Source organism: Apium graveolens, chromosome 5, assembly GCF_009905375.1.
Source record: "Apium graveolens cultivar Ventura chromosome 5, ASM990537v1, whole genome shotgun sequence".
NCBI classification, from domain to species: domain Eukaryota; kingdom Viridiplantae; phylum Streptophyta; class Magnoliopsida; order Apiales; family Apiaceae; genus Apium; species Apium graveolens.
Genome location: NC_133651.1, coordinates 222,116,933 through 222,143,853, shown reverse-complemented (window position 1 = coordinate 222,143,853; position 26,921 = coordinate 222,116,933).

Below are 26,921 nucleotides of genomic sequence, written 5' to 3'. Positions count from 1 at the left end.
CTACCAAAATTGGTGACAAGTCACCCAACCTTCTTCAAGGTCCATAATTAGTCACTAGTCCCTCAGTCAATGTTACTGCGCGTGAGGTCACACACCCTCCTCATCGCTCATGCCAACATCAACTCTACGTCAACTACCGGGATGTATCCTCCAATTGCCGTCATCCTCATCTGAACCCGGGTACAGAGCTTGATCCTATCAATCTCTCTACGGGCTATGGCTGGGGAAGCAGCTCTGAAGTCCCATGGGTATCCTAGTCTGATGGCTCTCTCAGCTGTCAGTGCCTGGCGTAACTCCACAATGCGGGCAGATGCCGCAGTGATCTCAGCGTTAAGCTGAGCCACCATCCATTCGTGTACAGATACATGTATGGTCTCCGGGGGTGGTAGAGGTGAGTCTGGGTCACTAGAGGATATGTCATAAATCTCGTAGATCTGTGCATCCATCCCATCCTCCTCATCATCATCAGTATAGGGTAAAGGGCTCTGCATCCCTGGGTATGGTGTAGGAGAGCGAATAGTCGGGAGATGGTACATCTCTACATCCCTCCATCCTAAGTCATCTCCCTGGGGCATCTCAATGTCATCAGCTATGGGGATAGGAAGGTCATTCTCCTCCTCCGGGGCATCTTTAGTAGGGTCATCGTCTGAGTCATCAATGGGTGGATCCTCCGGCTCGGGAGTAGGGTATCGCTCAGAAACCATAACATCATCAAGAGGGTCAACCTCTCTCATAGGCTCCACTGGTACCTGACACAGTAGGCAAGGTGTTACTAACTTAGAGTCGGAATTCCCTTGAGGGTAAAACTGTCAAGTCTACTCGTGTAGCCTAACGACGAACTCGACTTGAGCTCTAATTGATTATTTATTATTCTTATGTCTACGTATTTTATATCCTATCATTTCCAAGATTTGATAACCTAAGGCTCTGATATCATTTCTGTGGCGCCCCAAAATCCGGGGTCAGGAATCTCGGAGGCCATGCCATCTAAACCATTATAAACCACATACCTCATATCATAATATATAAATACTCACACTTTACGACCCCACACTTATCACACACACACTTACAGGTTATTGTCTTGGAAACGAACAATTCATAACTAGAGTAATTCAAACCACAAAGTGGTAATTATAACAACCCAAAAGTAATTAAGTCTTACCGGGGAGTAACCTTTAAGTAAGGCTAGTCCGTCGGTCAAATGTACATTTTTATTTATTACCTTACATAAGTCATACTTATAAATAAGCCGAACTAAAAACAACTAGAAACCAATCCAGCTTATTCGGACTACCTGTGGTACAACACCAAACAACCTACGGAACAGCTGGCCATTTCCTACCCGTTTCCTGACTGTGGTTCTCATGGTAGGCATCTTGATTCACTGTTGTATTGTGTCAATTTAAGAAAACAAGTCCGAGCTATGATGCCCATCATAATAATGTACAGTATGAAAATGAGTGTATGATAAACTTACGTAAAACATCATATATAATAATTATGTTTTATTCGAAATTAGTTTTCCTCGGTGATACACACCTTCTTATGAAAACAATTCTTTAGTGGATTTTATTATCCTGCGAATACCTTAATAGTAAACCCAACACCAAGACTTGGGTTACGGTATTGCATCACAATTCCAATTGTAAGAATAGGACACTCGTTGGAGCCACCGCATACGATGATCGGTCGTACTACAATAATAGTAACCTTTTCTACTAGTAGAAGGAAGACACCTTCGTATCCCGGTTATCATCCTTGCCGTATACGGGCTATGTGTCCTCATTTCAGGTATACATACTTCACAGGTCCTTAGGTACGTATAGTACCGTCTCCTACGGTACTGGTAGTCTATCCAATACATGAAGTACTTGGATCCTACCCCTCCCTTGTCCTTTAGGAAATCCTATCATATAATTGGAATCATCGAACTATATCGAAGTTCCCCAAGCGTTTTGCTTGTTGATAGGCACAACTTTACCTCAGATATATAATATATATATATATATATATATACTTCCGAAATTTTTCGGAGGAAGTACTAAGGATGTGAGTTGACCGTTGTCAACAGATAAGTAACTAAAGGGGGAGTTCCTTTTGAAACTATATTCAAAATATTTAAAATAAATTGAGATAATATTCTCCGACGATCTGAAATTATTCGAATGATTTTCCGAAAATCAGAAAGTATTTTATAACAAGTTTTATGACTTTTAAATCATAAATGAGCCCTTTAATAAATAATTAATAATTAAATATTAATCGATAAATAATTAAACCTCGAATGAGTTTACTTGAAAAGAATATATAAATAATATTTCTCAACTAATTTATGTTTACGTAATATAATAATCTTTTATATTTAATCGAGTTTGAAATAAATATTCATTGGAGAATACTTCCTCCATGATAAGTAAATAGTTAATAAATATTTCTTAATCGAACGATAAAGTATAGTTGAGGGAATACGATCTTTGGAAATCGTTTTAATAAAAATTCGAGGTATTTAATATTTCGTAAGTGGATGTTGAGTCCTTCAAATCGTACTACTATGAACTTTTAATTGTCCTAATATTATCACCGGAATGATTCTCGGGTTTTCATCTTAAAATCCCGACCGACTCTCGGTCTTATAATTATACGTCACACTTAAAGCAAAATTAAATATTTTACGATATATACTTATCGTACAACATTTCTACATTATGTGAAAATTTAATTACTACGTATCATGGCAAGCATGGTATTTATGCAATGATAATAAAACAATCATTTCACAACACAGCAGTAAATGGAGTTGGGTTCGTAAACTTTCCTGGGTATCTCGAGGTGGAGGATGCTCTAGGTTCCGCTCATAAATCTATAATCATAAACACAATTCGTTTCGTTAGGTCCCGTTCTAATTTACAGCGACTAGCACTCATGCGCTACTTATTATGCACCCTCTCAACTTATATTACCCTTATTATTTCTTTAAGTCCTTATTCTCATTATGGTCGCTTCCTTTTTTAAAGTATCTTAAGTCCATTCTCATTTTTGTCATTGGCCCCGCTTATGGATTCTACGGTTTTTATAAAATTGAAAAATCATAATTCTCACTTGAAATTTTTATGGAAGTTAGGAAAATTAATATTATACTCTCTGTAAAAATTTCATGATTTATGAACCTTCTTAAGTCGATCCTTTATATTTTCAAAGTTCGTAATTCGTAGCAGTTTTTGTCGCGTAAATCACTTTTAGTAAAACAGCCATAACTTTTGATCCGTAAATCAGAATCAAGCGATTCAAGCGCCTAAACGATCCTTATAACATTTTATATCATAATAAAAGGTTGTTTTTCAAGAAACTACAGTTTACATCGTCGGGACTTTCTGCAGAAACTTAAAGTTACGTTTTATTCGTTTTAACGAGATTATGGTTATGATCGGAGTTTCGTTTATGCCTTAAATCATTATACTACCACCAACAACCAACATATCATCATCAACACACTAACTACTATAAAGAACATCATGTTCTTGAGGCAACAATAATCAACCTTAAATCTACTTAGCTAAACATAAAGATTACAACAATACTCCCACCAAAACTATGTTTACAACTACATACTAAAAGGATCTTGAACTTAAATCTTAAATAAAGTTGGGTTAAAGATTTTTACCTTTATTGAGAGCTTTAGATGTGTTCTTTATGATGGTGAAGTCTTGGGAGTGCTTAGTATGATTTTTGGAACCTAAAACAACCATCAAAATCAAGAAACCAAAGAAGAGTTACTATTCATACTATTCATTATCAACTTTCTTGATTTTATTTCACCCATCAAACCGTGATAAAAAGAGCTCAAAAATTTATCTTACCTTTGTTTAGTTGTTAGGAATCTTGAGAATTAATGGGAGGATTTATCCATGGCTAGAGCTTGAAGTTTTGATTTTGAATTCTTGGTTTTTGAAGAAATAGTCGAATGTGAGGTTTAGAGAGAGAAGAAGTGTTTTTATGTTTGCTTCCTTGGTTGCTTCTTGGAAATGAGGTTGTGATATCTTTTTATTTGATTGATATTCTCTAGTTTAGATCTTAGGTTTTTATTCTTGTTGCAAATCTTGGGGACAAATCCAACTAGCTTCCTAGTTTACAAGCTAAACCACTTGTTTAGCTCTTTAGCTTACTATTTGATAGCCTTGGTTGATCATCCTACACCTTAGCTCACTATTTGATAAAGTAACCATGGTTACTTTCTTACCATGGTTAGTTAGTGCGTTATATTTATTTAATCGTCTACGCGTTCGCTCGGTCACTTAAACATTTTCGAAATACTTTCTCGTAAATGGTTCGCGACGTAATTCCTTTCGTATTTATTCCTTATGTTTTGAATTATCATACTTGGATATAAATCAGTAGGGTTTTAATTTTGTAATTATATTGTGATTCCCATAATCCTCGATGATTCGTACATATGGTCGTTTTTCAAAGTTCGTTTTCTTCGAAAACTAATAGCGTTTACATACACTCATTTGGTACGTATAATCATAATATCAACTTCGAAACTCATTTTCTCATGCACTACATAGTGTGGGCTAAAAGTTTTTCCCCATCCGTCAGGGTTACTATTCATTAAACGTTTTACAAGGTCTCAAAAATCGAGTTATTACAAAAGGCGACATAAAAATGACTCATATAGATACCGAGTTCAATCTCGCTGACATATTCACAAAATCATTGAATTCCGAAAGATTCACTAAACTCCGCTTGGATTTAGGAATGTTAAAATCAATAAAATAGATAGACAATGGAATTCTTATCTATCTTTTGGGATATTTAAGCCTATCTCATGAAAAGGATATTTTCTCGATCGAGTTATTAAGTCTCGTAAATTCAGATTTGTCAATAAAGAAATTTATTGATCGAATTTAGTGAGATCTTATATAGGTTTGATTAACGGGGAAAATAAACTGTTCAAGTAATTATTTAAATTACAATTGAGATTTATAAAGGCTAAATACATATATATATATATATATTATTTTTAAGATAAAAATTATATCTTATTATTAGTAATTATATATATATATGATTATTTGGGTTTATCAAAAATCTATTTTCGAAATATATATACAAATAAATAATTTTTGAATTAAATATTATTCTTTTTAAATCCAGCCCAAACGATAGTCAAGGCCCAAATCCATTATAAGACCGAAAAACATATCAATATATATATATATAACCCAGCCCAAATCATTTTATATCAGCCCATTTTTTAACAAAAAAACCCCAAAAAATTAAACGTTTTAATCTAGGCCATTGATCATTTGTTTAGATCAATATAAGCCATCCATTTTGGTTAATATAAAACCGAATACACTGTTTGCACAGTGCACTCGTTTTCATTCCTAACCCTAGCCTCTTCTCTCATTTTTTTCGCCTCTTCCTTCTATCTGTAAACCCTAGATCAAGTTCATCGTTTTCTTTAAAAACTCGATGAATATACACAGATACTATGCTTATTACTCATATCTCATCATTTGTAACAAATGATTGAGGGTTAATCGTGTTTGGGTTGAAAAAAAATGATTTCGATGATAAAAATCGATGATTCTTATACGAATCCATCGAGAATCATCAAATCGAACATTCGAATCATGTTTATATACATATATACTTTCGATTTGATTCGATTATAACTGATTTGATGAAACCCTAACCATTTTATTGAGATAATATGCAGGAGAAGAACGGAATCAAGGCTAAAATCAATCGAAGATAAAGAAAAATGGATGCATGCAGAGTTTTGGAAGTTGACTCAGTCCGCGACTGAGTCAACCAGGTAAGACCTGTAAGCCAGGCCAGGCTACAGGCTCAGGTATGAACAGATCTAACCCTAAATGTGTGTTACTGATTTAGTTTTTGTGAAATTGAAGATTTGAAGCATCTGTGATTGAAAATTATTGAAGTATATGTGCTATTTGTGGAGACTACTTGAAAGATATGCTTGTTTCTTTTCGAAATAGACTTGGTTTATGAAATATTTGAGAAAATCGAATTCAAATATAATTAATTGCTTATACGAGATCATAAATTGAGATATATATATGTTAGTTGAGGAATTTCTTGAAATATGTCTCTGGATTGATATGAACAAAACTTTATATGTGATAATTTTTGATAAAATTAAGTCAAACATGACTGATTAATCAGAACTGATGTATATGAGCTATTTGTGAATTTTGTTCTAAGATACAACTTTGTTTTGATTCAAAAATAACTCCTTGTGTGATATAAGTGAAAAATCAAATTCAAATATACTTGTTTAAGCATATGTGGTCTTAATCTGAGATATATGTTCTATATTTAAGAATGTGCTTGATATATGTCACTGATTTGACTCAAGTAAACCTCCATTTGAGAGTTACTTGGTGGAATCAAGACTAAAATTGATTGTTTGTGTGTCTGTGATCAAAATTGATAAATGTATGAGAAGTGTTAGTGAATCTAACCATGTCTGTTTGATCAAAATTGATATATATATATATATGTGAATTGTTAGTTAATTCTTGTGCAAAATATATCTTGACTTGAGTTAACTGCTATTCTGGGTATAACAGTCCTGAATGAATCAAACTAAACTAAGATTAAGTCAATTTCTGTGGTTTATATGTTTGTCATGTATGCTGAGTGACTATATGCAGTAATTGAGCACTATCACTTGAATGAAATCCAGAATTTGAACTCAATGGTATGATTGATTTATCTAAATGAATTGAAAAAATGGATAATGATAATCTGTGGTTAATCTGAATACTTGTGATCTGTAAACATTGTTTTAAATGCAATTGTATCTTAATTAAGATAATCATGTTAATTTGATATAACCAAGTGCTTTGTGTTTAGGTAGACATATATACAATTGATTTAATTCAAAATATGAACTGCCTTTAGATGAGAACTGATTTGGTATAAACTGATTAAGTGTGAACTTTTCTTGATATAATCTAACTCAGTGTGTAAGATGCATAGATAATACTTAATATTGTATGATCTAAAGAATCTATGTGCTCTTATTAAACTGATCTTTTGTTCACTTAATCAAATATAACTCATGCTTGGTTATACTCAATAATTGATAAAGTTATGTTAACTGATCAACTTGTAATTAACTATAATTTGCTCCCAGCCATAACTACTTAGCAAGATATAAATGATAATCCATGGTTAAATCAATTATATGTGTAGAATCTCTTGAATGTAACTACAAACTGAAATTGATTAGAGTAAATCACTAAACACTGCTTTAATCACCTGTGTATCTTGAAATAAGTACAAAAGTGTGTATGTTATTTAGGAATGCGTACTGATCCATGGATGTGTTAATGTTTATCAGAATTATATGCTTAACAGTGTATCATGTATCTGGACTCATTGTATCTTATAAGTATCTACTTGAATCAATCTACAATGTATCATGTGCTTGTGATCTTTTGAAATCTATGCACTTGTTTGCTTTGTTAGATTTATTTGAATTCAAAATGTGATATACTTCTTGATTCATTGAACTTCTGTGTACTTCAATCTTTATCTTTACCTGTGATATATGTACTCTTGTACACTATGATTGATTATACTGTGATGATTTAATGTAGAGTTAATATATGAATTCAAAGGCTTAAAGCAAGTAATTGAAACACAAGCATACACTGCCCTCACCCGAAAGACCTGGCAGGGGAGCCATGAGCACCTCTGTATCTGGATCACTTCTGTGATTAATGGCCACTTAGAGATCTTAGGAGAAAAACTCTAAAATGGCATGAAGAAATTGTGTTTAAACCTGACTTATTATTTATTTTGTGTGATTGTGTGATATTAATTGCTATCTGAATTAAATGGAATTACACATGTAATATAAATGCATTAGTTGTGTTAAATGTGATATTATTCTCATTTATTCCTTATCATTTAACATAAGCTACCTATAGATATAAATGCATTATTCTATGTTAAAAACAAAAAGGTTATTCCATTAATATCTTTGAAAAGGTGTTACAGTTTCTGCATATTCAAGACAGCAAACTGAACATTCTTAAATGCACAATTTGTCATCTTACTAGAGTCTATGTGTTAGGGTATGCTGCAATTCACCTTTATGTCACACAGTTACCCAAAATCTGTGCACTATGTACTTAAAACAGTTTTAAAATAGTATAATTAGGCACTTTATGTCACTATTTGCCTATAACTGCTATAAATATATCATGTCCTAGAATAACTAAGTAAATACCTAGGACTTGGACTTATGTGACACAGCATGCTTTGGCAAACTGCACTTAATGATAAACACTATTTATTAGATATATTTGTGATGTCATGTCTAATCTGATTTGTTTAGTTTTAGAACTTAATATGAGGACTTACTGGAAATAAGAACTTACTGAAGTCAGAACTTATATCAGAACTTAAGGCCGTTAGGATTTATATCAGGACTTAAGTGCGGGTACTTCAGATAAGGAATGTAGATGATTTACAGGAGAGGATCTGGAATAAAACAATAGAAGATATACATGAAGAGTTGGACATCTAAAAGACTTGTAGAAGATAATATCTGATTGATATATTTTAGGAGACATAATTATATTCTATATCAATTAGAAGATATCTAGTAACTGTGTACTATATAAACACAACTTATGGTTTACACTATAGGTGTTATCATTCACGAGAACATTATTCATTATAACCTAGCAGCTCTTAGTGATATTGTTCATCACTGAGAGAGTAGTTTAACCTACTTTCTAACATAGTTTATTATATTAAATAAACTTGATTACTGTTACATACTTGTGTTCTAAATCAATTTGATTGTATACACACTATATTCAACCCCCTTCTATATTATTGTGTGACCTATCAAGTGGTATCAGAGCATCTCTGTTGATATACAAACAGTGAGATCCAGTTTACAATCATGTCTGAAGAAACACAAACTCCACCTAAGCCCACCAAAATTCAAGATACTCAAAACAATCAAACCCACAGTCGATATGAAACCATTAAGGTTCTCATACTGAGAGCATCTGAGTATCCTATATGGAAGGTTAAGATGGCTATATTTCTGGAAGCTAGAGATCCAGAATACCTTGACAGAATTAGTGATGGACCATATAAGCCTACCAAGATTTCTGTTGCAGATACTGATCAACCAGCAAAGATGATACCAAAGGAGAAAAGTGATTACACAACTGAAGACATCTCATCTATTACCAAGGATGCAAGGGTAAGGCATCTGCTGCATAGTGCAATTGACAATGTCATGTCAAACAGGGTAATTGGATACAAGACTGCAAAGGAGATATGGGATGCTTTGGAGACAAGATGCCAGGGAACTGAAGCCGTCAAAAAGAACAGGAAGACTATACTCACACAAGATTATGAGCACTTTGACTCAAAAGCTGATGAGTTATTAACTGATTTATATGATAGGTTTGCCAAACTCTTGAATGATCCGTCACTGGTGGACAAGGAATATGATCTTGAAGATTCAAATCTAAAATTCCTTTTAGCTCTTCCTGAATATTGGGATTTGAAGTCTACTACCATAAGAGACAACTATGACCTTACTGAAACTACTCTTGATGAAATTTATGGTATGCTCAGGACTCATGAACTTGAGATGGATCAAAGGAGCAAAAGGCATGGAAGAAAGTCAAAGACAGTTACACTTAAAGCTGAGGAGGAATATCCTAAAGTGGTTGTCTCAAAGAGGGGCAAATGAAAGGCTCTTATCATACAGTCTGATTCAGAGTCATCAAATTCTGATGATGATGATTCAGAATCTGAAAATTTATCTGAAGTGGATGTTGATGCAGAGATGATGCATGTAATAACCCCAATTTTTGGAAATTTTTGAAACCCTTATGAATAGTGTTTTTGCTGAATGAGAAAACTGTTCATGCCACGCTATGTAGGGGTTCTGTTATTGATCTTATGGGATATTATTAGTACTCTATGAAGTATATAAGTGTATGTAAAGATCGTCAGAATCCAATTCCGAACACTTTGGTTTTTCCCGGAAATCCACAAGATACGGAGAGAATTGAGTATAAGGTAACAGGATAAAAAGGATTTAAATTAAAGGATTATAATAGAGGATCATAAAAAGGAATATAATGTATTGAGAAAGGTTAAGGGAACCTAAGTAATAAGATCCCGGGTATGATCCCTCAAACGATAAACGAAAACGAAAGTTAAGCGAACCGTATAACAGATCAGCGGTCATTAGGCAAACGATTAGGAAGTTAATCAAAGGGATTAGTGGGAATGATGTCATCCAACCAATAGAAAGAGGACAAGGAAGGGAGGATGACATCATGAGGATGACATAGGCATGACAAGAAAGGAAGGAGATGTGGTGACTTTTTAACCACACAAAAACCAAGGGCAACTAGGTAATTCACTAAAGCAAACAACAAAAATCAACCAACCAAGCAAATCATTTCATTTCACCAAGCAAAACACAAAAATATCTCTTCTTCTTCTTCAAGCTCTCGGGTTTTTTCTTAAAAAATGAAAGTCCAAGCTCCTCCACTTACTATTTAGCAAGGTAATTATCTAAGCTTCCCCATGGATAGTTACATACTTCCTATAAGTTTAAGCTTCTAATTCCAAGCCAATCTTTTTCTATAAATCATGAAAGAAGATGGTGAATAGTGTTTTCAAGAACTAAAATTTGTGTTCTTGAAGTTTTGTTTAGATTAAGCTTGGATAAGGGCTTTAAAGGTGATTCCAAGCCATTCTCTTGATTCTCCACTCTCCAAGGAAGGTATAAACTACAAACCCTAGCTTTAGTTTTGAGTAATTAGGATTGAATGTGTTTGATATAGCATATGTGAAGCATGATGCTTGAATGGTTGAAGTTTGGTTGAGTTTGTAGAGATTAGTTGGTTTTGTTGCATTGTTGGAGTTGTAAATCTTGGTAATTAGTTAAAGAACCTAAGTAAAGCTTTTAGTTCATGTGAGGAATAAGTATAAATGGTTAATGTGGATTTGTTGGGGTTGTTATGATGTGATAAGGATGGATGTTTGTTGTATGATGGATTTGAGGTTGGATTTGAGGTTGATTTGGAATGGGTTTGAATGGTTTAAACATTGGTAATCGCGTAAACATAGCCGTCGTAACGTCCGATATTCTTTGGACTGTTTTTGTGCATAACATTAGGACCCGAGAACCCCCTGCTAGATTATGACCACTGCCATGTTTAGATAGCTCATGTTACGAGCTTCGTTTTGATATGTAGTTCGTTCGATTCCGATGCACGGTTTAGGAGAAACGACCGTTTCAAGTAACGGCGTTTCGCGAACGAAACTTTTCCCCTCGCCTTACTTTGAAACATAGGTTAAAGACCAAAAAGGGTTAATTAATGTATGAAACATTTATGGTAAGTGTGTTAGGCAGTTGGTAAGACACTCGCGAAGGAATCGCTTTAAAACTCGTAAAGGTTAAATTATTAAAAATGGTGGAGCCGAGGGTACCCGAGTGGCTTAAGCGAATCACTGAGCGCAAAACAAGCGTTAGAGTCTAAGTTAGTTAAAGTATAGATTTACAAGTGACTTTGGTTTAATTCCAACTTACTTGTTGTTTATAGGTTACCAGACTCGTCCCGAGCCATTCGTAACCCCAGTCGCTCAGGCAAGTTTTCTACCCGTTATAACTGTTGTTGTGATGTATATGTGTATATGCATGACCTTGCGATAAATGCATATTTGTTATTAGCAAATTCTTGCGATATATTGTAGCATGTGATATGGTATATATGCATGCCTGTTCGTATTCTTTTCATATATATCTGTTGATTCAGTTGCATAATACCTATGCTAGAGGATAGCGGTAACTTGCATATACCCTTAGTATAGGGACCCAAAGGTGAAAATATTTTCTAAAACCGGGAGTCGAGGATCCCGAGTAGATTTTGTATATATGGATATGGATATATATATATATATATTTATATATATATATGGTTATAGTTTTCCAAACTATTAATCGAATAAGGGTTATTCAATAACTTTATTTTATTATTGAATATTATTTCGAATATTATTCGAGGGCTTATGACTCCTTTATATTATTATTGAATATTACTTGGATATTCAATCGAGGATGTATGACTCCTTTATTTTATGAATATTATTTATAATATTCATTCCAGGTATTATGACTCCGATTATTTGCTGAGATATATTCTTTATTTTATTAAAGAATAAGGTGTCGATAATCAAACTCACTTTTGATTATTTAAATAAAGATAGTACTTTCGTATATGTATATCTTTGGTTATTTAATATTCATTTCAAGTATAAGTTTTAAAACTTCTACTTCAATTATTTTTATAAAGATTATTCTTTATGGGAATATTATTTAAATAATAATATTCAGATATTTTCTAATATATTGGGACTGATTTATTTTGTTAAATCAGCATCACTCCAAACATTCTTAAAAATGTTTTGCGAGTCTTCAAAATGATTTTTAAAAGTTAGAGCGGATCCCAAAACTCATTTTTATATTTAAGATCCTCCTTTCGAAGGGGATTTAAATACTCGCTCAAAACCTGAGGGATCCGGCTCTGTGGTGTGTTTTATATTCGCAACGAGGTTGCTGTTTTGATAAATGAATTGATTACTTACCCAACACTCGGGAAGTAAAATTCTTGGAACAAGTTAATCCATTAACAGGCATCGCCTGGGAAATATCGGTGAGTTCTCCTTTCCAAATAGATACGACTTCTTGGTGGAGCCGTATCAACAAGTTTCTACTTGGGGAAAGTGGGGACGAGCTTTACATTTCAGAGTCATGGATTTCATCTGAACTAGGAGTGGCGTAAGTGGCCGAGTAGCGCCGGCCCAGCCTTATTATATTGGCCCAAATGGCCTGGAAGTTCCGCTAAGGCGGTCCATTCCTTAGGAGTTCAGTGTTCGGTTGACAAGTAAATCCGACAGGTTCTCCTCTACATGTAGAAAATGGTGGGGTTGTACTACTACGACTGATCATCGTAAGTGGTCTTCCTGGCGCGGCAAACTCCCGTAATGAGTTCATCATCCAATTGGATATTTCTGCAACACTACCCAGAGCACTTCGATAGAAAGGCTACGGTTGGGCGATTGTTGAGTGTTGGCAGGGTCAAGTTTTCAAAATGATGTTCGCATCAAATGAAGTATCTCATAACTTCATTTTATTTTGATGATATTTTAAAGGTTGAATCTGTTCAAGTATTATCTTGTAGTCTCATCTATGTGATGAACTTTTGAAGCTAATTTATAACTTGAACGGTGGTAGTTCAAGTAGTATTTGGGAAAGATATAAGTATATTGGGGTATCTTGTAACTTCATCTTTTAAACTTATATCTAATTAATAATTGTCTTATGAATGACAAAGATTTTCAGAAAAACGTTGAGACAAGGTTAGATATATGAGATCACCTTGCAACGATATTTTTTATACAGTTATACACTGGGACTTTGTGCATATTATGCATGGAAGAGGACTTCCAATATTTTGAAAAGTATATATGTATATATACTGAATATTTTGCGACTTCATCGCATTAAGATATCAAACTTGGTTCATTTCTTTTGACCAAGACTTTCATGAGTATTGTGAGTAGGCTCATATATTGTTAATCATTATACATATTATTTTGGTGGGCTTGCTGCTCACCCTTGCTTTCTTCTTTCATCACACAACATCAGATAGATAAGATGAACAGGACCAAGCTCCCAACTCGCAAGCGGATAGGAAACGTTCCGCAGCTTTCCGGAAGCGTTCAGGCCGCTGTAGCTGAGGTAGAAATTACCAATAGGCTAAGTTTTCAACTAGTAATGTACTAGACTTATGTATATTATGAATTGTAATAATGGCAAAGAAATGTAAATTTATTCAGAAACCTTTTTAAGGTGTATTGACTTAATTGTGGAATAAAACAACTTGTGATTATTTTTGGATATTCATCTCTGAGACTATAACTTGTGGTGTGTGTGTGTATATTGCGGGGTCACAGTAAAGAGTAGTTGATTGTTTAATAAGATTGGGTGTTGTTAAGGGAAGTGGAACTCGTGACGACCCGGATCCCCGACCCCGGATCTGGGGGTGTTACAGAAATGGTATCAGAGCTAAGCGTTATAAACCTCAGAGATGATGGGACGTTAAGATAATAAGATTCACTAAGATAATAAGAACTCTTGCCAAGTTCATAGTCGGGCTACCTAACGTAGTACTGACGGTTAAAACCCTTATGGGAACCCTTATAAATATCGTGATAGGAGCGTAGTTCATTATCGTATATGGTAGCGGGACTCCGAACCCTGAAGTTGAGGAACATCAACGCGATGATGTTTTATTAGTTATTGGAGATCAGATTGTGGATCCGATAGAGTGTCCTAATGCAGGACCGGATGATGTTGATATTAAGGATGGTGTCCTAGTAGGGATAGTTGTTGAGAAGGACCCCATGGAGGATCCTGACAGGATTGGATAAAGGACCACTGATGAATTGATGATCATGGTTTGGTCGACTACCAGAGGTAGGATTGGCCGGTCACTACCGGAGGTTCGTTCAAGTTGTAAAGATAGTAGCCCCTTTAACGCGGCTTACTCGTAAGACTGAGAAGTTCGAATGGACAAAGAAATGCGAGAACAGCTTTCAAGAACTGAAGCAGAGGTTGGTGATGGCCCCTATGCTGGCGTTGCCGGATGGAAAAAGGAGATTTTGTGATTTGTAAGTGACGCTTCGCATAAGGAATTAGGGTGCTTCTTAGCATAGCAAGATAATCGCGTCTGCGTCAAGACAATTAAGGTAATATGAAATTTGATATCACCGCCCATGAGCTTAGGCTCGTGGCAATAGTTTTACCCTAAAGATTGGAGGCACTACTTGTATGGAGAGAAGTGCGAGAATTACCTAAGCCATAAGTGCTCTAGTACATTCTTACATAGAAAGAGCTCAACATATGCCAGAGGAGGCGGTTAGAGCTAATCAAGAATTATGATTGGCAGATTCTTTATCATTCGGGGTAAGCCAATATGGTGGCTGATGCCCTTAGTAAAAAGGAGAGACTCAAGATGATAATGTCTTTTGGAAAGTTTATAAGAGATTTTGAGAAAATGGAAATAGTAGTGAAGGTAACCGGAGCCGGTACCGAAAAGCTGTTTGAGATAGCAATACAGCCCGAATTATTGGAAAAGAACATATTGTGCCAGTAAAAGTTATGAGTGAAGGCAGAGAGCCAACAATTAGATAAAAGATTAATATCGAGAAAGATGATAAGGGAATAATGAGGTATTCCTATAGAATTTGGGTTCCGAAAGTTCAAGAGCGTAAGGATGAGAACTTAGATGAGAGCCATAGTTTGAGGAATAAGATTTAGAGCAAACCCTGAACGTGATAATCAGGGAGGTCGCCATCAAGATAAAAGGAACCCATAACATGCTGAAGTGGAAAATGAGGATTTAAATTAAAAGATGACCCCAATTATGGGGAGTAGGATGAAACATTTCATACTAAGGAAACAGAAAGTCGAGTAAGGAAAGGGGACCCGAGACGGTACTCCTATACGGCAATTCATGGACCTGTATAAAAAGAACTTAGACTATTATCCCCAACCACCACCCTGAGGAGACAGTGCGGTGGGAAATTCTTTTATGACCTTTAAGTCGCTAAGCTCTCAGAGTTCCAAGGAACAAGCTGACCCAGTCGAGGCAAGAGCCTGGCTAAAGGAAATAGATGAATCATTTGAGATTCTAAATGATTGACGAACCACAAAAGACTGTTTTGTCACTTACCCTCCTAAGAGAGAGACCACCCGCTGGTGAAAGGCCAAGGAAGGCACGGAGCAAGAGATTATAATAAACTGATTTAAGTTCAGTCAATTGTTTTCAGGAAAGTACTTCCCAAGGTTATGGAGATAGTGTAAAAGCTTAAGAGCCAGAACAAAGGCAGACGAGTATGATGAATTATGAATCTAAGTTGTAAAAGTTATCAAGATTCATTCTGAAGACACGAATCCAGAATGACGGGATGTTTGAAATCAATGCTTATGTTGTGTTGGTTCATGAAATAACGATAAGAGAAAGGAATATAAAGGCAAGAGAGTTGAGGAATGATAAGGGAGTTGGGTATGAGGAAACCCTAAAGACTCGTAGAAATAGAAATAGAAAAGTATGTAATCGTCCGGATGAGAGTGATTCACCATGAGTTAAATTGATGGTTGAAGGTATAAGAGATACATATATTTTATCCCCTGTAAGTTGGGAAGATTCGAGGAAACCTTGAGATAATTCGAAGGATAAATAATGAGACGCGGATAGACTGAGGAGACAAGGAAGTAAGAAATTAGGAAAATTGGATGAAGGAAGTGACCTTCAAGAATGTGAAGTGTAAGACCGGTGGCTCGATAACCAGAAAGGGAGACGCCAGGTATGAGAGATATCCCAACATTGAGATGACTGTTGAGATAAACAGCAAAAGTAAATAAGGAATTATTAAAAAGAAGTTCACGTTGAACATGACCAATATCTTCCAGAACATCCATGTTATCATTACCAAATCAGGAAAGAAAAGCAGATGACCATTGTTATCTTTTGGAGGCCATATGGATTGACCTCAATTTGAATAAGGATGCTATTATGAAGTTAGGTATAGACTATCGAGGTGGGAATGATGAATAAGATAATCTATCAAGGATATATGACTTGATTTATCCATGGAAGGATGCAGGTACCTTTTAAAGGTGGAATTAAGGATAGAACATTGGTAACTTAAAATGAATCCTAGGGGAATGCATACAGGTTGGCATTTCACCCTTAATAGGGATAGTATGAGTTTTGACAGTATGAATTGGAAAGGATTAAGGTAATAATAACCTTTAAGGATCAGTGGAGAAATTTTTCAGAAGTATATAGACAATGGTTCTAGTAATAGTGAATGGTATTTTGATATGCCCTGTATCTAGGGAATACAGGAGGAACGATTCAAGGATAACCTTAGAGGTTTTGCAATGAGAAAGGTAATATTCAAAATTCTCAAGAATGGAAATGTTGATAAAGGAAATATGGCGTAATTATAATGATGCCAAGTGAGGCACGTGTTAAACCACGAGACGGTATGGATCGAACCAATAATGGTCGAAATTGTTCAGGGCAATTAGGACTTAAGATAAAAGATGTTCTAATTATGATTGAGAGTCAGTCATGACAGTGATTAACCTCTAAAGATTGAGGCAATAACTTATGGAAAAATGGTGATATTTTTTTTATTTACTCATCAGATATTAAAGAAAAGCATTTTCACATAAGCTGTGATTGAAATAAGGTAGAAAATTTATTTGGAGGTGGTTAAAATGACATTGACTGTAAGGAACTATTACTACCAGGAAAGGCCAAAGAGGTGGCCGACACTTTAACAGTAAAAGGATAATTGTAGGCGCTTGTGCCAAAGGATACAGTGATGATGGTTAAAAGCTGAAGGTTGTATTATGGTTTGGAAGATTGACATTCCTTCTGATGACTGTGCAATACCCAGCCGTAATAGTAGTTAGTAAAGGTTTAATTCGTGTAATCGCCATGAGCGGGCTATCTATCTCAGAATATACTATCTTGAGATAAGCCAGGACCATATTTCAAAAAGGACTAAACAAACCTTTGAGTTAAGTCTTCTATTGAAGGCATATGATTAAGAATGGTATTAACCTGCTATCGTTGCTTTGAGCGAAACTCTTCTGCAAATTTTATCTGCTTCATGTCATGTATGTATGTCAGAATCAGGAGTGTACTCCATGAATCATGAATGGTGATTATGTTACCTCCTTAGAAGGATTTGATACGACATGTATGGACTCCGTATGGTTAGCTATTAAGATTTCATGGAAAGTGAATGATGACAGTGGGTCAGTGGTGGACCATAGTAAGGCAGCAATGATTCTGCGAGTAGTGAGCTGATTACAACCATGAGAGTTGTATTGGAATGGGTGTTGAGATTGAGTACCCCTAATCGGGTCGTGGTAGTGTATAAGTTATCATTAATAGACTAATTAAGTAGAGTATCTACATAGTGAATTATTATTCTTTCTTATCAATAGAGAGTCGTATTATTATACGAGGAAGGTTGCGGTGCAAGCATAGAATTCGAGTAACGATGATGTCTAGAATGAGATCCCAGATTCGATTTTCGATGTCGAGGGAGTTTCAAAGGTGATTGTGTATAAGCTCGAGGAAGAGCATGGGTCCATAGAATGATGGACGGGATAGCGAAAATATTTAGGCACGTGAAATGCGATGCTATAATGCTTGATGCTGATATAAATACGTATATGTTTTGTTCTCCTATGACAAACCTCTATAGTTCAGAGGTAGGTTCCAAGCCAGATATTTTGTGGCAGTATATTTTTTTCATATATACAATTCTCTTCAGTTCGTTCTTTTCTCTTCTTTTCATTTCATGTAAGCTGAGAAGAACAACCCTTCCAGAAGGGGAGGTATTGCCGAATGACTATCTATCTTTGTGGTAGAAGCCTAGTAGGATACCACATGTTGTTTAATTGCTTGTCAAGTACTAAAGGCTGGCCACCTTCTGTACTAACTATGCGATATAACAAGTGTTCATGATCATAGTGATCTCTCAACAAATTCCTTTACTTCTATTTGATTGATCAAATTTTGGAAAATAGAAACAACTGAAAAAGGAGTAATAAAGTGGTGGTAGTATGCGGAATGGGAACACATTCGTGATACTAAGGTTGACGTGGTTATTAAAAGGTTATAGAACGCTAACGAGCAAAAGTATAACCAGTATAATATTAGGAACGGAAGGTAGTAGCGATTACGAACTGGAAAAGAATGGGTATTGAGAAGCAAAAGCTCTAATGCTAAAAGCAATGATGAGAGTCTGTGTAATAGACTTGAAAAAATTTGGAATGATCACTTAACGCGGATTAAGTTATCTTACGACAATAGATCATATGTCATTATCGAGATGTCGCCTTATGAGATCCTTGAGGGAAGACAATGTCGATCTCCCTTATGTTAGGATGAAGTTGTAGAGCGCAAGATGCTCAGACCAGTAGTGGTCCAAAGGACCAAGGATATAATAGATCTAATCAGAGGATGGCTGGTAGTAGCCCAAGATGGATATAAAAAGTATGTTGATTTGACACGAAAGGACAAGGAATGGGAAGTAGGGGACCTAGTGCTGTTATAGGTATTCCCTCAGAAAGGATTGATGAGATTCGGAAAGAAAGGAAAGCTAAGTCCACAAGGTGTCGGACCCTTGGATATGTTAAGAAGTATTGGGAGGTTAGCATATGAGCTAGCCTTACCCCCCCGAACGTGTAGCAAGTCGTAACGTGTTTCACTTATCAATGTTAAGGAAGTGTAATTCAGATGCCAGATAAATAGGGGCATATGAGCGCATAGACATGCAACCAGACGTAACCTATATGGGGCAACCAGGAAGGGTTATAGAGTGAAAAGGAACAAGTGCTTAGGAGAAGGATTATCAAACTAGGCAGAGTTTGATGGTAGAACCACAATGTGGGAAAATTGACTCGAGAGTTAGAAAGTGCAATGCTAAGAGAGTATCCCTATTTATTTTCAATTTGATTCCGGGACGGAATCCTTTTAAGGAGGGGAGACTGTAATAACCCCAATTTTTGGAAATTTTTGAAACCCTTATGAATAGTGTTTTTGCTGAATGAGAAAACTGTTCATGCCACGCTATGTAGGGGTTCTGTTATTGATCTTATGGGATATTATTAGTACTCTATGAAGTATATAAGTGTATGTAAAGATCGTCAGAATCCAATTCCGAACACTTTGGTTTTTCCCGGAAATCCACAAGATACGGAGAGAATTGAGTATAAGGTAACAGGATAAAAAGGATTTAAATTAAAGGATTATAATAGAGGATCATAAAAAGGAATATAATGTATTGAGAAAGGTTAAGGGAACCTAAGTAATAAGATCCCGGGTATGATCCCTCAAACGATAAACGAAAACGAAAGTTAAGCGAACCGTATAACAGATCAGCGGTCATTAGGCAAACGATTAGGAAGTTAATCAAAGGGATTAGTGGGAATGATGTCATCCAACCAATAGAAAGAGGACAAGGAAGGGAGGATGACATCATGAGGATGACATAGGCATGACAAGAAAGGAAGGAGATGTGGTGACTTTTTAACCACACAAAAACCAAGGGCAACTAGGTAATTCACTAAAGCAAACAACAAAAATCAACCAACCAAGCAAATCATTTCATTTCACCAAGCAAAACACAAAAATATCTCTTCTTCTTCTTCAAGCTCTCGGGTTTTTTCTTAAAAAATGAAAGTCCAAGCTCCTCCACTTACTATTTAGCAAGGTAATTATCTAAGCTTCCCCATGGATAGTTACATACTTCCTATAAGTTTAAGCTTCTAATTCCAAGCCAATCTTTTTCTATAAATCATGAAAGAAGATGGTGAATAGTGTTTTCAAGAACTAAAATTTGTGTTCTTGAAGTTTTGTTTAGATTAAGCTTGGATAAGGGCTTTAAAGGTGATTCCAAGCCATTCTCTTGATTCTCCACTCTCCAAGGAAGGTATAAACTACAAACCCTAGCTTTAGTTTTGAGTAATTAGGATTGAATGTGTTTGATATAGCATATGTGAAGCATGATGCTTGAATGGTTGAAGTTTGGTTGAGTTTGTAGAGATTAGTTGGTTTTGTTGCATTGTTGGAGTTGTAAATCTTGGTAATTAGTTAAAGAACCTAAGTAAAGCTTTTAGTTCATGTGAGGAATAAGTATAAATGGTTAATGTGGATTTGTTGGGGTTGTTATGATGTGATAAGGATGGATGTTTGTTGTATGATGGATTTGAGGTTGGATTTGAGGTTGATTTGGAATGGGTTTGAATGGTTTAAACATTGGTAATCGCGTAAACATAGCCGTCGTAACGTCCGATATTCTTTGGACTGTTTTTGTGCATAACATTAGGACCCGAGAACCCCCTGCTAGATTATGACCACTGCCATTTTTAGATAGCTCATGTTACGAGCTTCGTTTTGATATGTAGTTCGTTCGATTCCGATGCACGGTTTAGGAGAAACGACCGTTTCAAGTAACGGCGTTTCGCGAACGAAACTTTTCCCCTCGCCTTACTTTGAAACATAGGTTAAAGACCAAAAAGGGTTAATTAATGTATGAAACATTTATGGTAAGTGTGTTAGGCAGTTGGTAAGACACTCGCGAAGGAATCGCTTTAAAACTCGTAAAGGTTAAATTATTAAAAATGGTGGAGCCGAGGGTACCCGAGTGGCTTAAGCGAATCACTGAGCGCAAAACAAGCGTTAGAGTCTAAGTTAGTTAAAGTATAGATTTACAAGTGACTTTGGTTTAATTCCAACTTACTTGTTGTTTATAGGTTACCAGACTCGTCCCGAGCCATTCGTAACCCCAGTCGCTCAGGCAAGTTTTCTACCCGTTATAACTGTTGTTGTGATGTATATGTGTATATGCATGACCTTGCGATAAATGCATATTTGTTATTAGCAAATTCTTGCGATATATTGTAGCATGTGATATGGTATATATGCATGCCTGTTCGTATTCTTTTCATATATATCTGTTGATTCAGTTGCATAATACCTATGCTAGAGGATAGCGGTAACTTGCATATACCCTTAGTATAGGGACCCAAAGGTGAAAATATTTTCTAAAACCGGGAGTCGAGGATCCCGAGTAGATTTTGTATATATGGATATGGATATATATATATATATTTATATATATATATGGTTATAGTTTTCCAAACTATTAATCGAATAAGGGTTATTCAATAACTTTATTTTATTATTGAATATTATTTCGAATATTATTCGAGGGCTTATGACTCCTTTATATTATTATTGAATATTACTTGGATATTCAATCGAGGATGTATGACTCCTTTATTTTATGAATATTATTTATAATATTCATTCCAGGTATTATGACTCCGATTATTTGCTGAGATATATTCTTTATTTTATTAAAGAATAAGGTGTCGATAATCAAACTCACTTTTGATTATTTAAATAAAGATAGTACTTTCGTATAGGTATATCTTTGGTTATTTAATATTCATTTCAAGTATAAGTTTTAAAACTTCTACTTCAATTATTTTTATAAAGATTATTCTTTATGGGAATATTATTTAAATAATAATATTCAGATATTTTCTAATATATTGGGACTGATTTATTTTGTTAAATCAGCATCACTCCAAACATTCTTAAAAATGTTTTGCGAGTCTTCAAAATGATTTTTAAAAGTTAGAGCGGATCCCAAAACTCATTTTTATATTTAAGATCCTCCTTTCGAAGGGGATTTAAATACTCGCTCAAAACCTGAGGGATCCGGCTCTGTGGTGTGTTTTATATTCGCAACGAGGTTGCTGTTTTGATAAATGAATTGATTACTTACCCAACACTCGGGAAGTAAAATTCTTGGAACAAGTTAATCCATTAACAGGCATCGCCTGGGAAATATCGGTGAGTTCTCCTTTCCAAATAGATACGACTTCTTGGTGGAGCCGTATCAACAAGTTTCTACTTGGGGAAAGTGGGGACGAGCTTTACATTTCAGAGTCATGGATTTCATCTGAACTAGGAGTGGCGTAAGTGGCCGAGTAGCGCCGGCCCAGCCTTATTATATTGGCCCAAATGGCCTGGAAGTTCCGCTAAGGCGGTCCATTCCTTAGGAGTTCAGTGTTCGGTTGACAAGTAAATCCGACAGGTTCTCCTCTACATGTAGAAAATGGTGGGGTTGTACTACTACGACTGATCATCGTAAGTGGTCTTCCTGGCGCGGCAAACTCCCGTAATGAGTTCATCATCCAATTGGATATTTCTGCAACACTACCCAGAGCACTTCGATAGAAAGGCTACGGTTGGGCGATTGTTGAGTGTTGGCAGGGTCAAGTTTTCAAAATGATGTTCGCATCAAATGAAGTATCTCATAACTTCATTTTATTTTGATGATATTTTAAAGGTTGAATCTGTTCAAGTATTATCTTGTAGTCTCATCTATGTGATGAACTTTTGAAGCTAATTTATAACTTGAACGGTGGTAGTTCAAGTAGTATTTGGGAAAGATATAAGTATATTGGGGTATCTTGTAACTTCATCTTTTAAACTTATATCTAATTAATAATTGTCTTATGAATGACAAAGATTTTCAGAAAAACGTTGAGACAAGGTTAGATATATGAGATCACCTTGCAACGATATTTTTTATACAGTTATACACTGGGACTTTGTGCATATTATGCATGGAAGAGGACTTCCAATATTTTGAAAAGTATATATGTATATATACTGAATATTTTGCGACTTCATCGCATTAAGATATCAAACTTGGTTCATTTCTTTTGACCAAGACTTTCATGAGTATTGTGAGTAGGCTCATATATTGTTAATCATTATACATATTATTTTGGTGGGCTTGCTGCTCACCCTTGCTTTCTTCTTTCATCACACAACATCAAATAGATAAGATGAACAGGACCAAGCTCCTAACTCGCAAGCGGATAGGAAACGTTCCGCAGCTTTCCGGAAGCGTTCAGGCCGCTGTAGCTGAGGTAGAAATTACCAATAGGCTAAGTTTTCAACTAGTAATGTACTAGACTTATGTATATTATGAATTGTAATAATGGCAAAGAAATGTAAATTTATTCAGAAACCTTTTTAAGGTGTATTGACTTAATTGTGGAATAAAACGACTTGTGATTATTTTTGGATATTCATCTCTGAGACTATAACTTGTGGTGTGTGTGTGTATATTGCGGGGTCACAGTAAAGAGTAGTTGATTGTTTAATAAGATTGGGTGTTGTTAAGGGAAGTGGAACTCGTGACGACCCGGATCCCCGACCCCGGATCTGGGGGTGTTACAATGCAACTATGTGCTCTTATGGTGAAGGGTATAAGAAAGATAGCCTACAAGAAATTCAGAAAGGGAAAGAAGTTTTTCAGGAAAGGTGGAAGTTCTGAAAATAAAGGGTTCAGAAAGTCTGAAGACAAAGTAGGAAAGTCTGACAGAGGAGACAACTCAAATGTAAAATGCTACAATTATGATGAGAAAGGCCACATCTCTCCTGACTACAAGAAAGGAAAAGGTGATAAAGGCCAGACACTTATCACAAAGAAGAAAAATTGGGCAGACACTTCAGATTCTGAAGATGAGGTGAACTGTGCCTTAATGGCAAATGCTGATAGCAGTTTTGATGCTGCTGAATTGAAGGTACTTCATTCAACTCTTGCTTTCCATACTGATGATACATCTGAGCTAAGATTATATCTTAAAACCATGTTCATTAGTTTCAGAGATCAGACTTTAACAAATGAAAGATTAACATCTAAAAGTCCTGCTCTTAGAAACAAAAATGACTACTTAGAAAAATAGTTAGTTATAGTTCATCAAACTCAGAAAGAAAGAGATGAGGCTTTGTATGTTAGAGATGAAGTGCTAATACTGAATAAATTTCTTAAATCTGAACTGGAAAAGAAAAAGGAGATAATCAAAACTTGGACTAACTCTGGAAGAACAACTCAGAAAATCTTAGAAAATGGAAATTGGAAAGAAGGACTAGGTTACCTAGATGATAAAGAAGAAAAGGAAATTGTGTCATCTAAACCAAACTTTACCAAGAAAGCTGAAAAACCTAAAGTTAATCCTGTCAAGTTTGTGTCAAATTCTGATGTGTCAAAATCTGAAAAGATGAATGATTCTAAAATAGAAGTCAAAGAAAAGTCAACTTCTGACAAATTAAAAAAGGATAAACCAGCTGTAGTAAACATAGGTTTAATGGCTAAGAAGCAGCTTAAGCATAAGCTGAAAGAGATTAAAAATATGAACAAGGTCAATGAAGCTAGGAAAAATAAGAATGGAAAGGAAGGTGTGAATAAAAGCAATAATTATATGCCTGTTCCTAATGCTCCTAGAAAGAAATGCTATAATTGTGGAAACTCTAACCATCTTGCTTCTTTTTGCAGGAAAAATAAAGATATAAACTCTTTACCTCCTAGATCATGAGTTAAGGGTCAGGTTGTTAGGTTTAAACCACACAATCCTTGTTTTCATTGTGGTAGTTTATGGCATTCCATTTATACTTGTAAAGAATATCATAGATTGTACTATGATTATTATGAAATAAAACCTTCTTTAAAGAAAGTTAGTGTAATTCCTGCTAGTGTAAAATCTGATGCAAAGTCTGATATAAAGTCTGATAAAAAGCATGTTAGCATAAACTCTGAAACTAAATCCGCTGCAAATGCTAACAAACTTAAAAAGACCAAAGGATCCGAGCAAGTCTGGGTCCTGAAAACTAACCAATAGTGGTCTTTGTGATTGCAGGGCAACAGGAAAAACATCCTAGTTCTGGACATTGGATGTTCAGGACATATGACTGGAAGTAAAGCCCTGCTATCAGACTTTGTCGAGAAAGCTGGACCAGGAGTTTCTTATGGAGATGGAAACATGGGAAAGACTCTGGGATAGGGCAATATCAATCTTAGGAATGTCATAATTGAAGCAATAGCTCTAGTCTCAGGACTTAAACACAATCTGCTAAGTTTGAGTCAAATATGTGATAGAGGTTATCATGTGGATTTATTTGAAGAACACTGTGAAGTTGTAAGTAATTCTATAGGTAAAGTGGTTCTGAAAGGTTACAAATATGGTAACATATATGAAGCCAGACTTTCAACAAACTCTGATGGTTCTGCAATCTTTCTGTTAAGCAGAGCATCAATTGAAGAAAGCTGGAATTGGAACAAGAGATTCTCTCATTTAAATTTCAACAACATAAATGAGCTAGTAAAGAAAGATCTTGTGAGAGGACTGCCAAAATCAGTATTTGCTCCGGATGGTCTTTGTGATTCATGTCAAAAGGTAAAACAAATAAAATCTTCATTCAAAAGCAAAACTGAATCCTCAATTCTTGAGTCTTATCACTTACTGCATGTTGATCTATTTGGTCCAGTTAATTTCATGTCTATTGCAAAGAAGAAATATGCTATGGTTAGAGTGGATGAGTTCACAAGATACACTTGGGTGTATTTCTTGCACAAGAAGAATGAAACTGCATCTACTCTAACTGATCATGTCAGACAACTGGATAAGTTAATCAAAGATTCTGTTAAAATCATAAGAAGTAATAATGGCACTGAGTTCAAGAATTCAATCATGGAAGAGTTCTGCGAAGAGCATGAAATAAAGCAGGAATTTTCTGCACCTGGAACTCTACAGCAGAATAGAGTTGTAGAAAGAAAGAACATGACTCTTATTGAAGCTGCACGAACTATGCTTGATGAAGCAAAGATACCAACCTATTTTTGGGCTGAAGCTGTGCAGACTGCTTGTTTTACACAAAATGCTACACTCATAAACAAGCATGGAAAAACACCATATGAGATGATGAAGAAAAAGAAGCCAAATCTGAAATACTTTCATGTATTTGGATGCAAGTGTTCTGTTCTTAAGACTCATCCTGAACAACTGTCAAAATTTGATCTAAAACTGATGAATGAATTTTTGTTGGATATCTACTTTCCACAAAAGCCTTCAGAGTCTACAATTTAAGAACAAGGGTAGTCATGGAATCTATCAATGTATCTTTTGATGATAAAAAGATTACCGGACTTGAAGATTTCAATGATCATGATCAACTGAGATTTGAAAATAAAGATTTAAATTCTGATTCTGTAAATTTTGATGAACTAAATCCTGATCCTGTAAGTTCTGACGGGTTAAATTCTGATGTCATTGAAACTGTGGTAATTTCTCCAAAGGAAAATGCACCTATTCAGGGGGAGCAAGCTAATGATCCTATCACAACTCAAGACTCTCAAGAAGCATCTGAACCAAT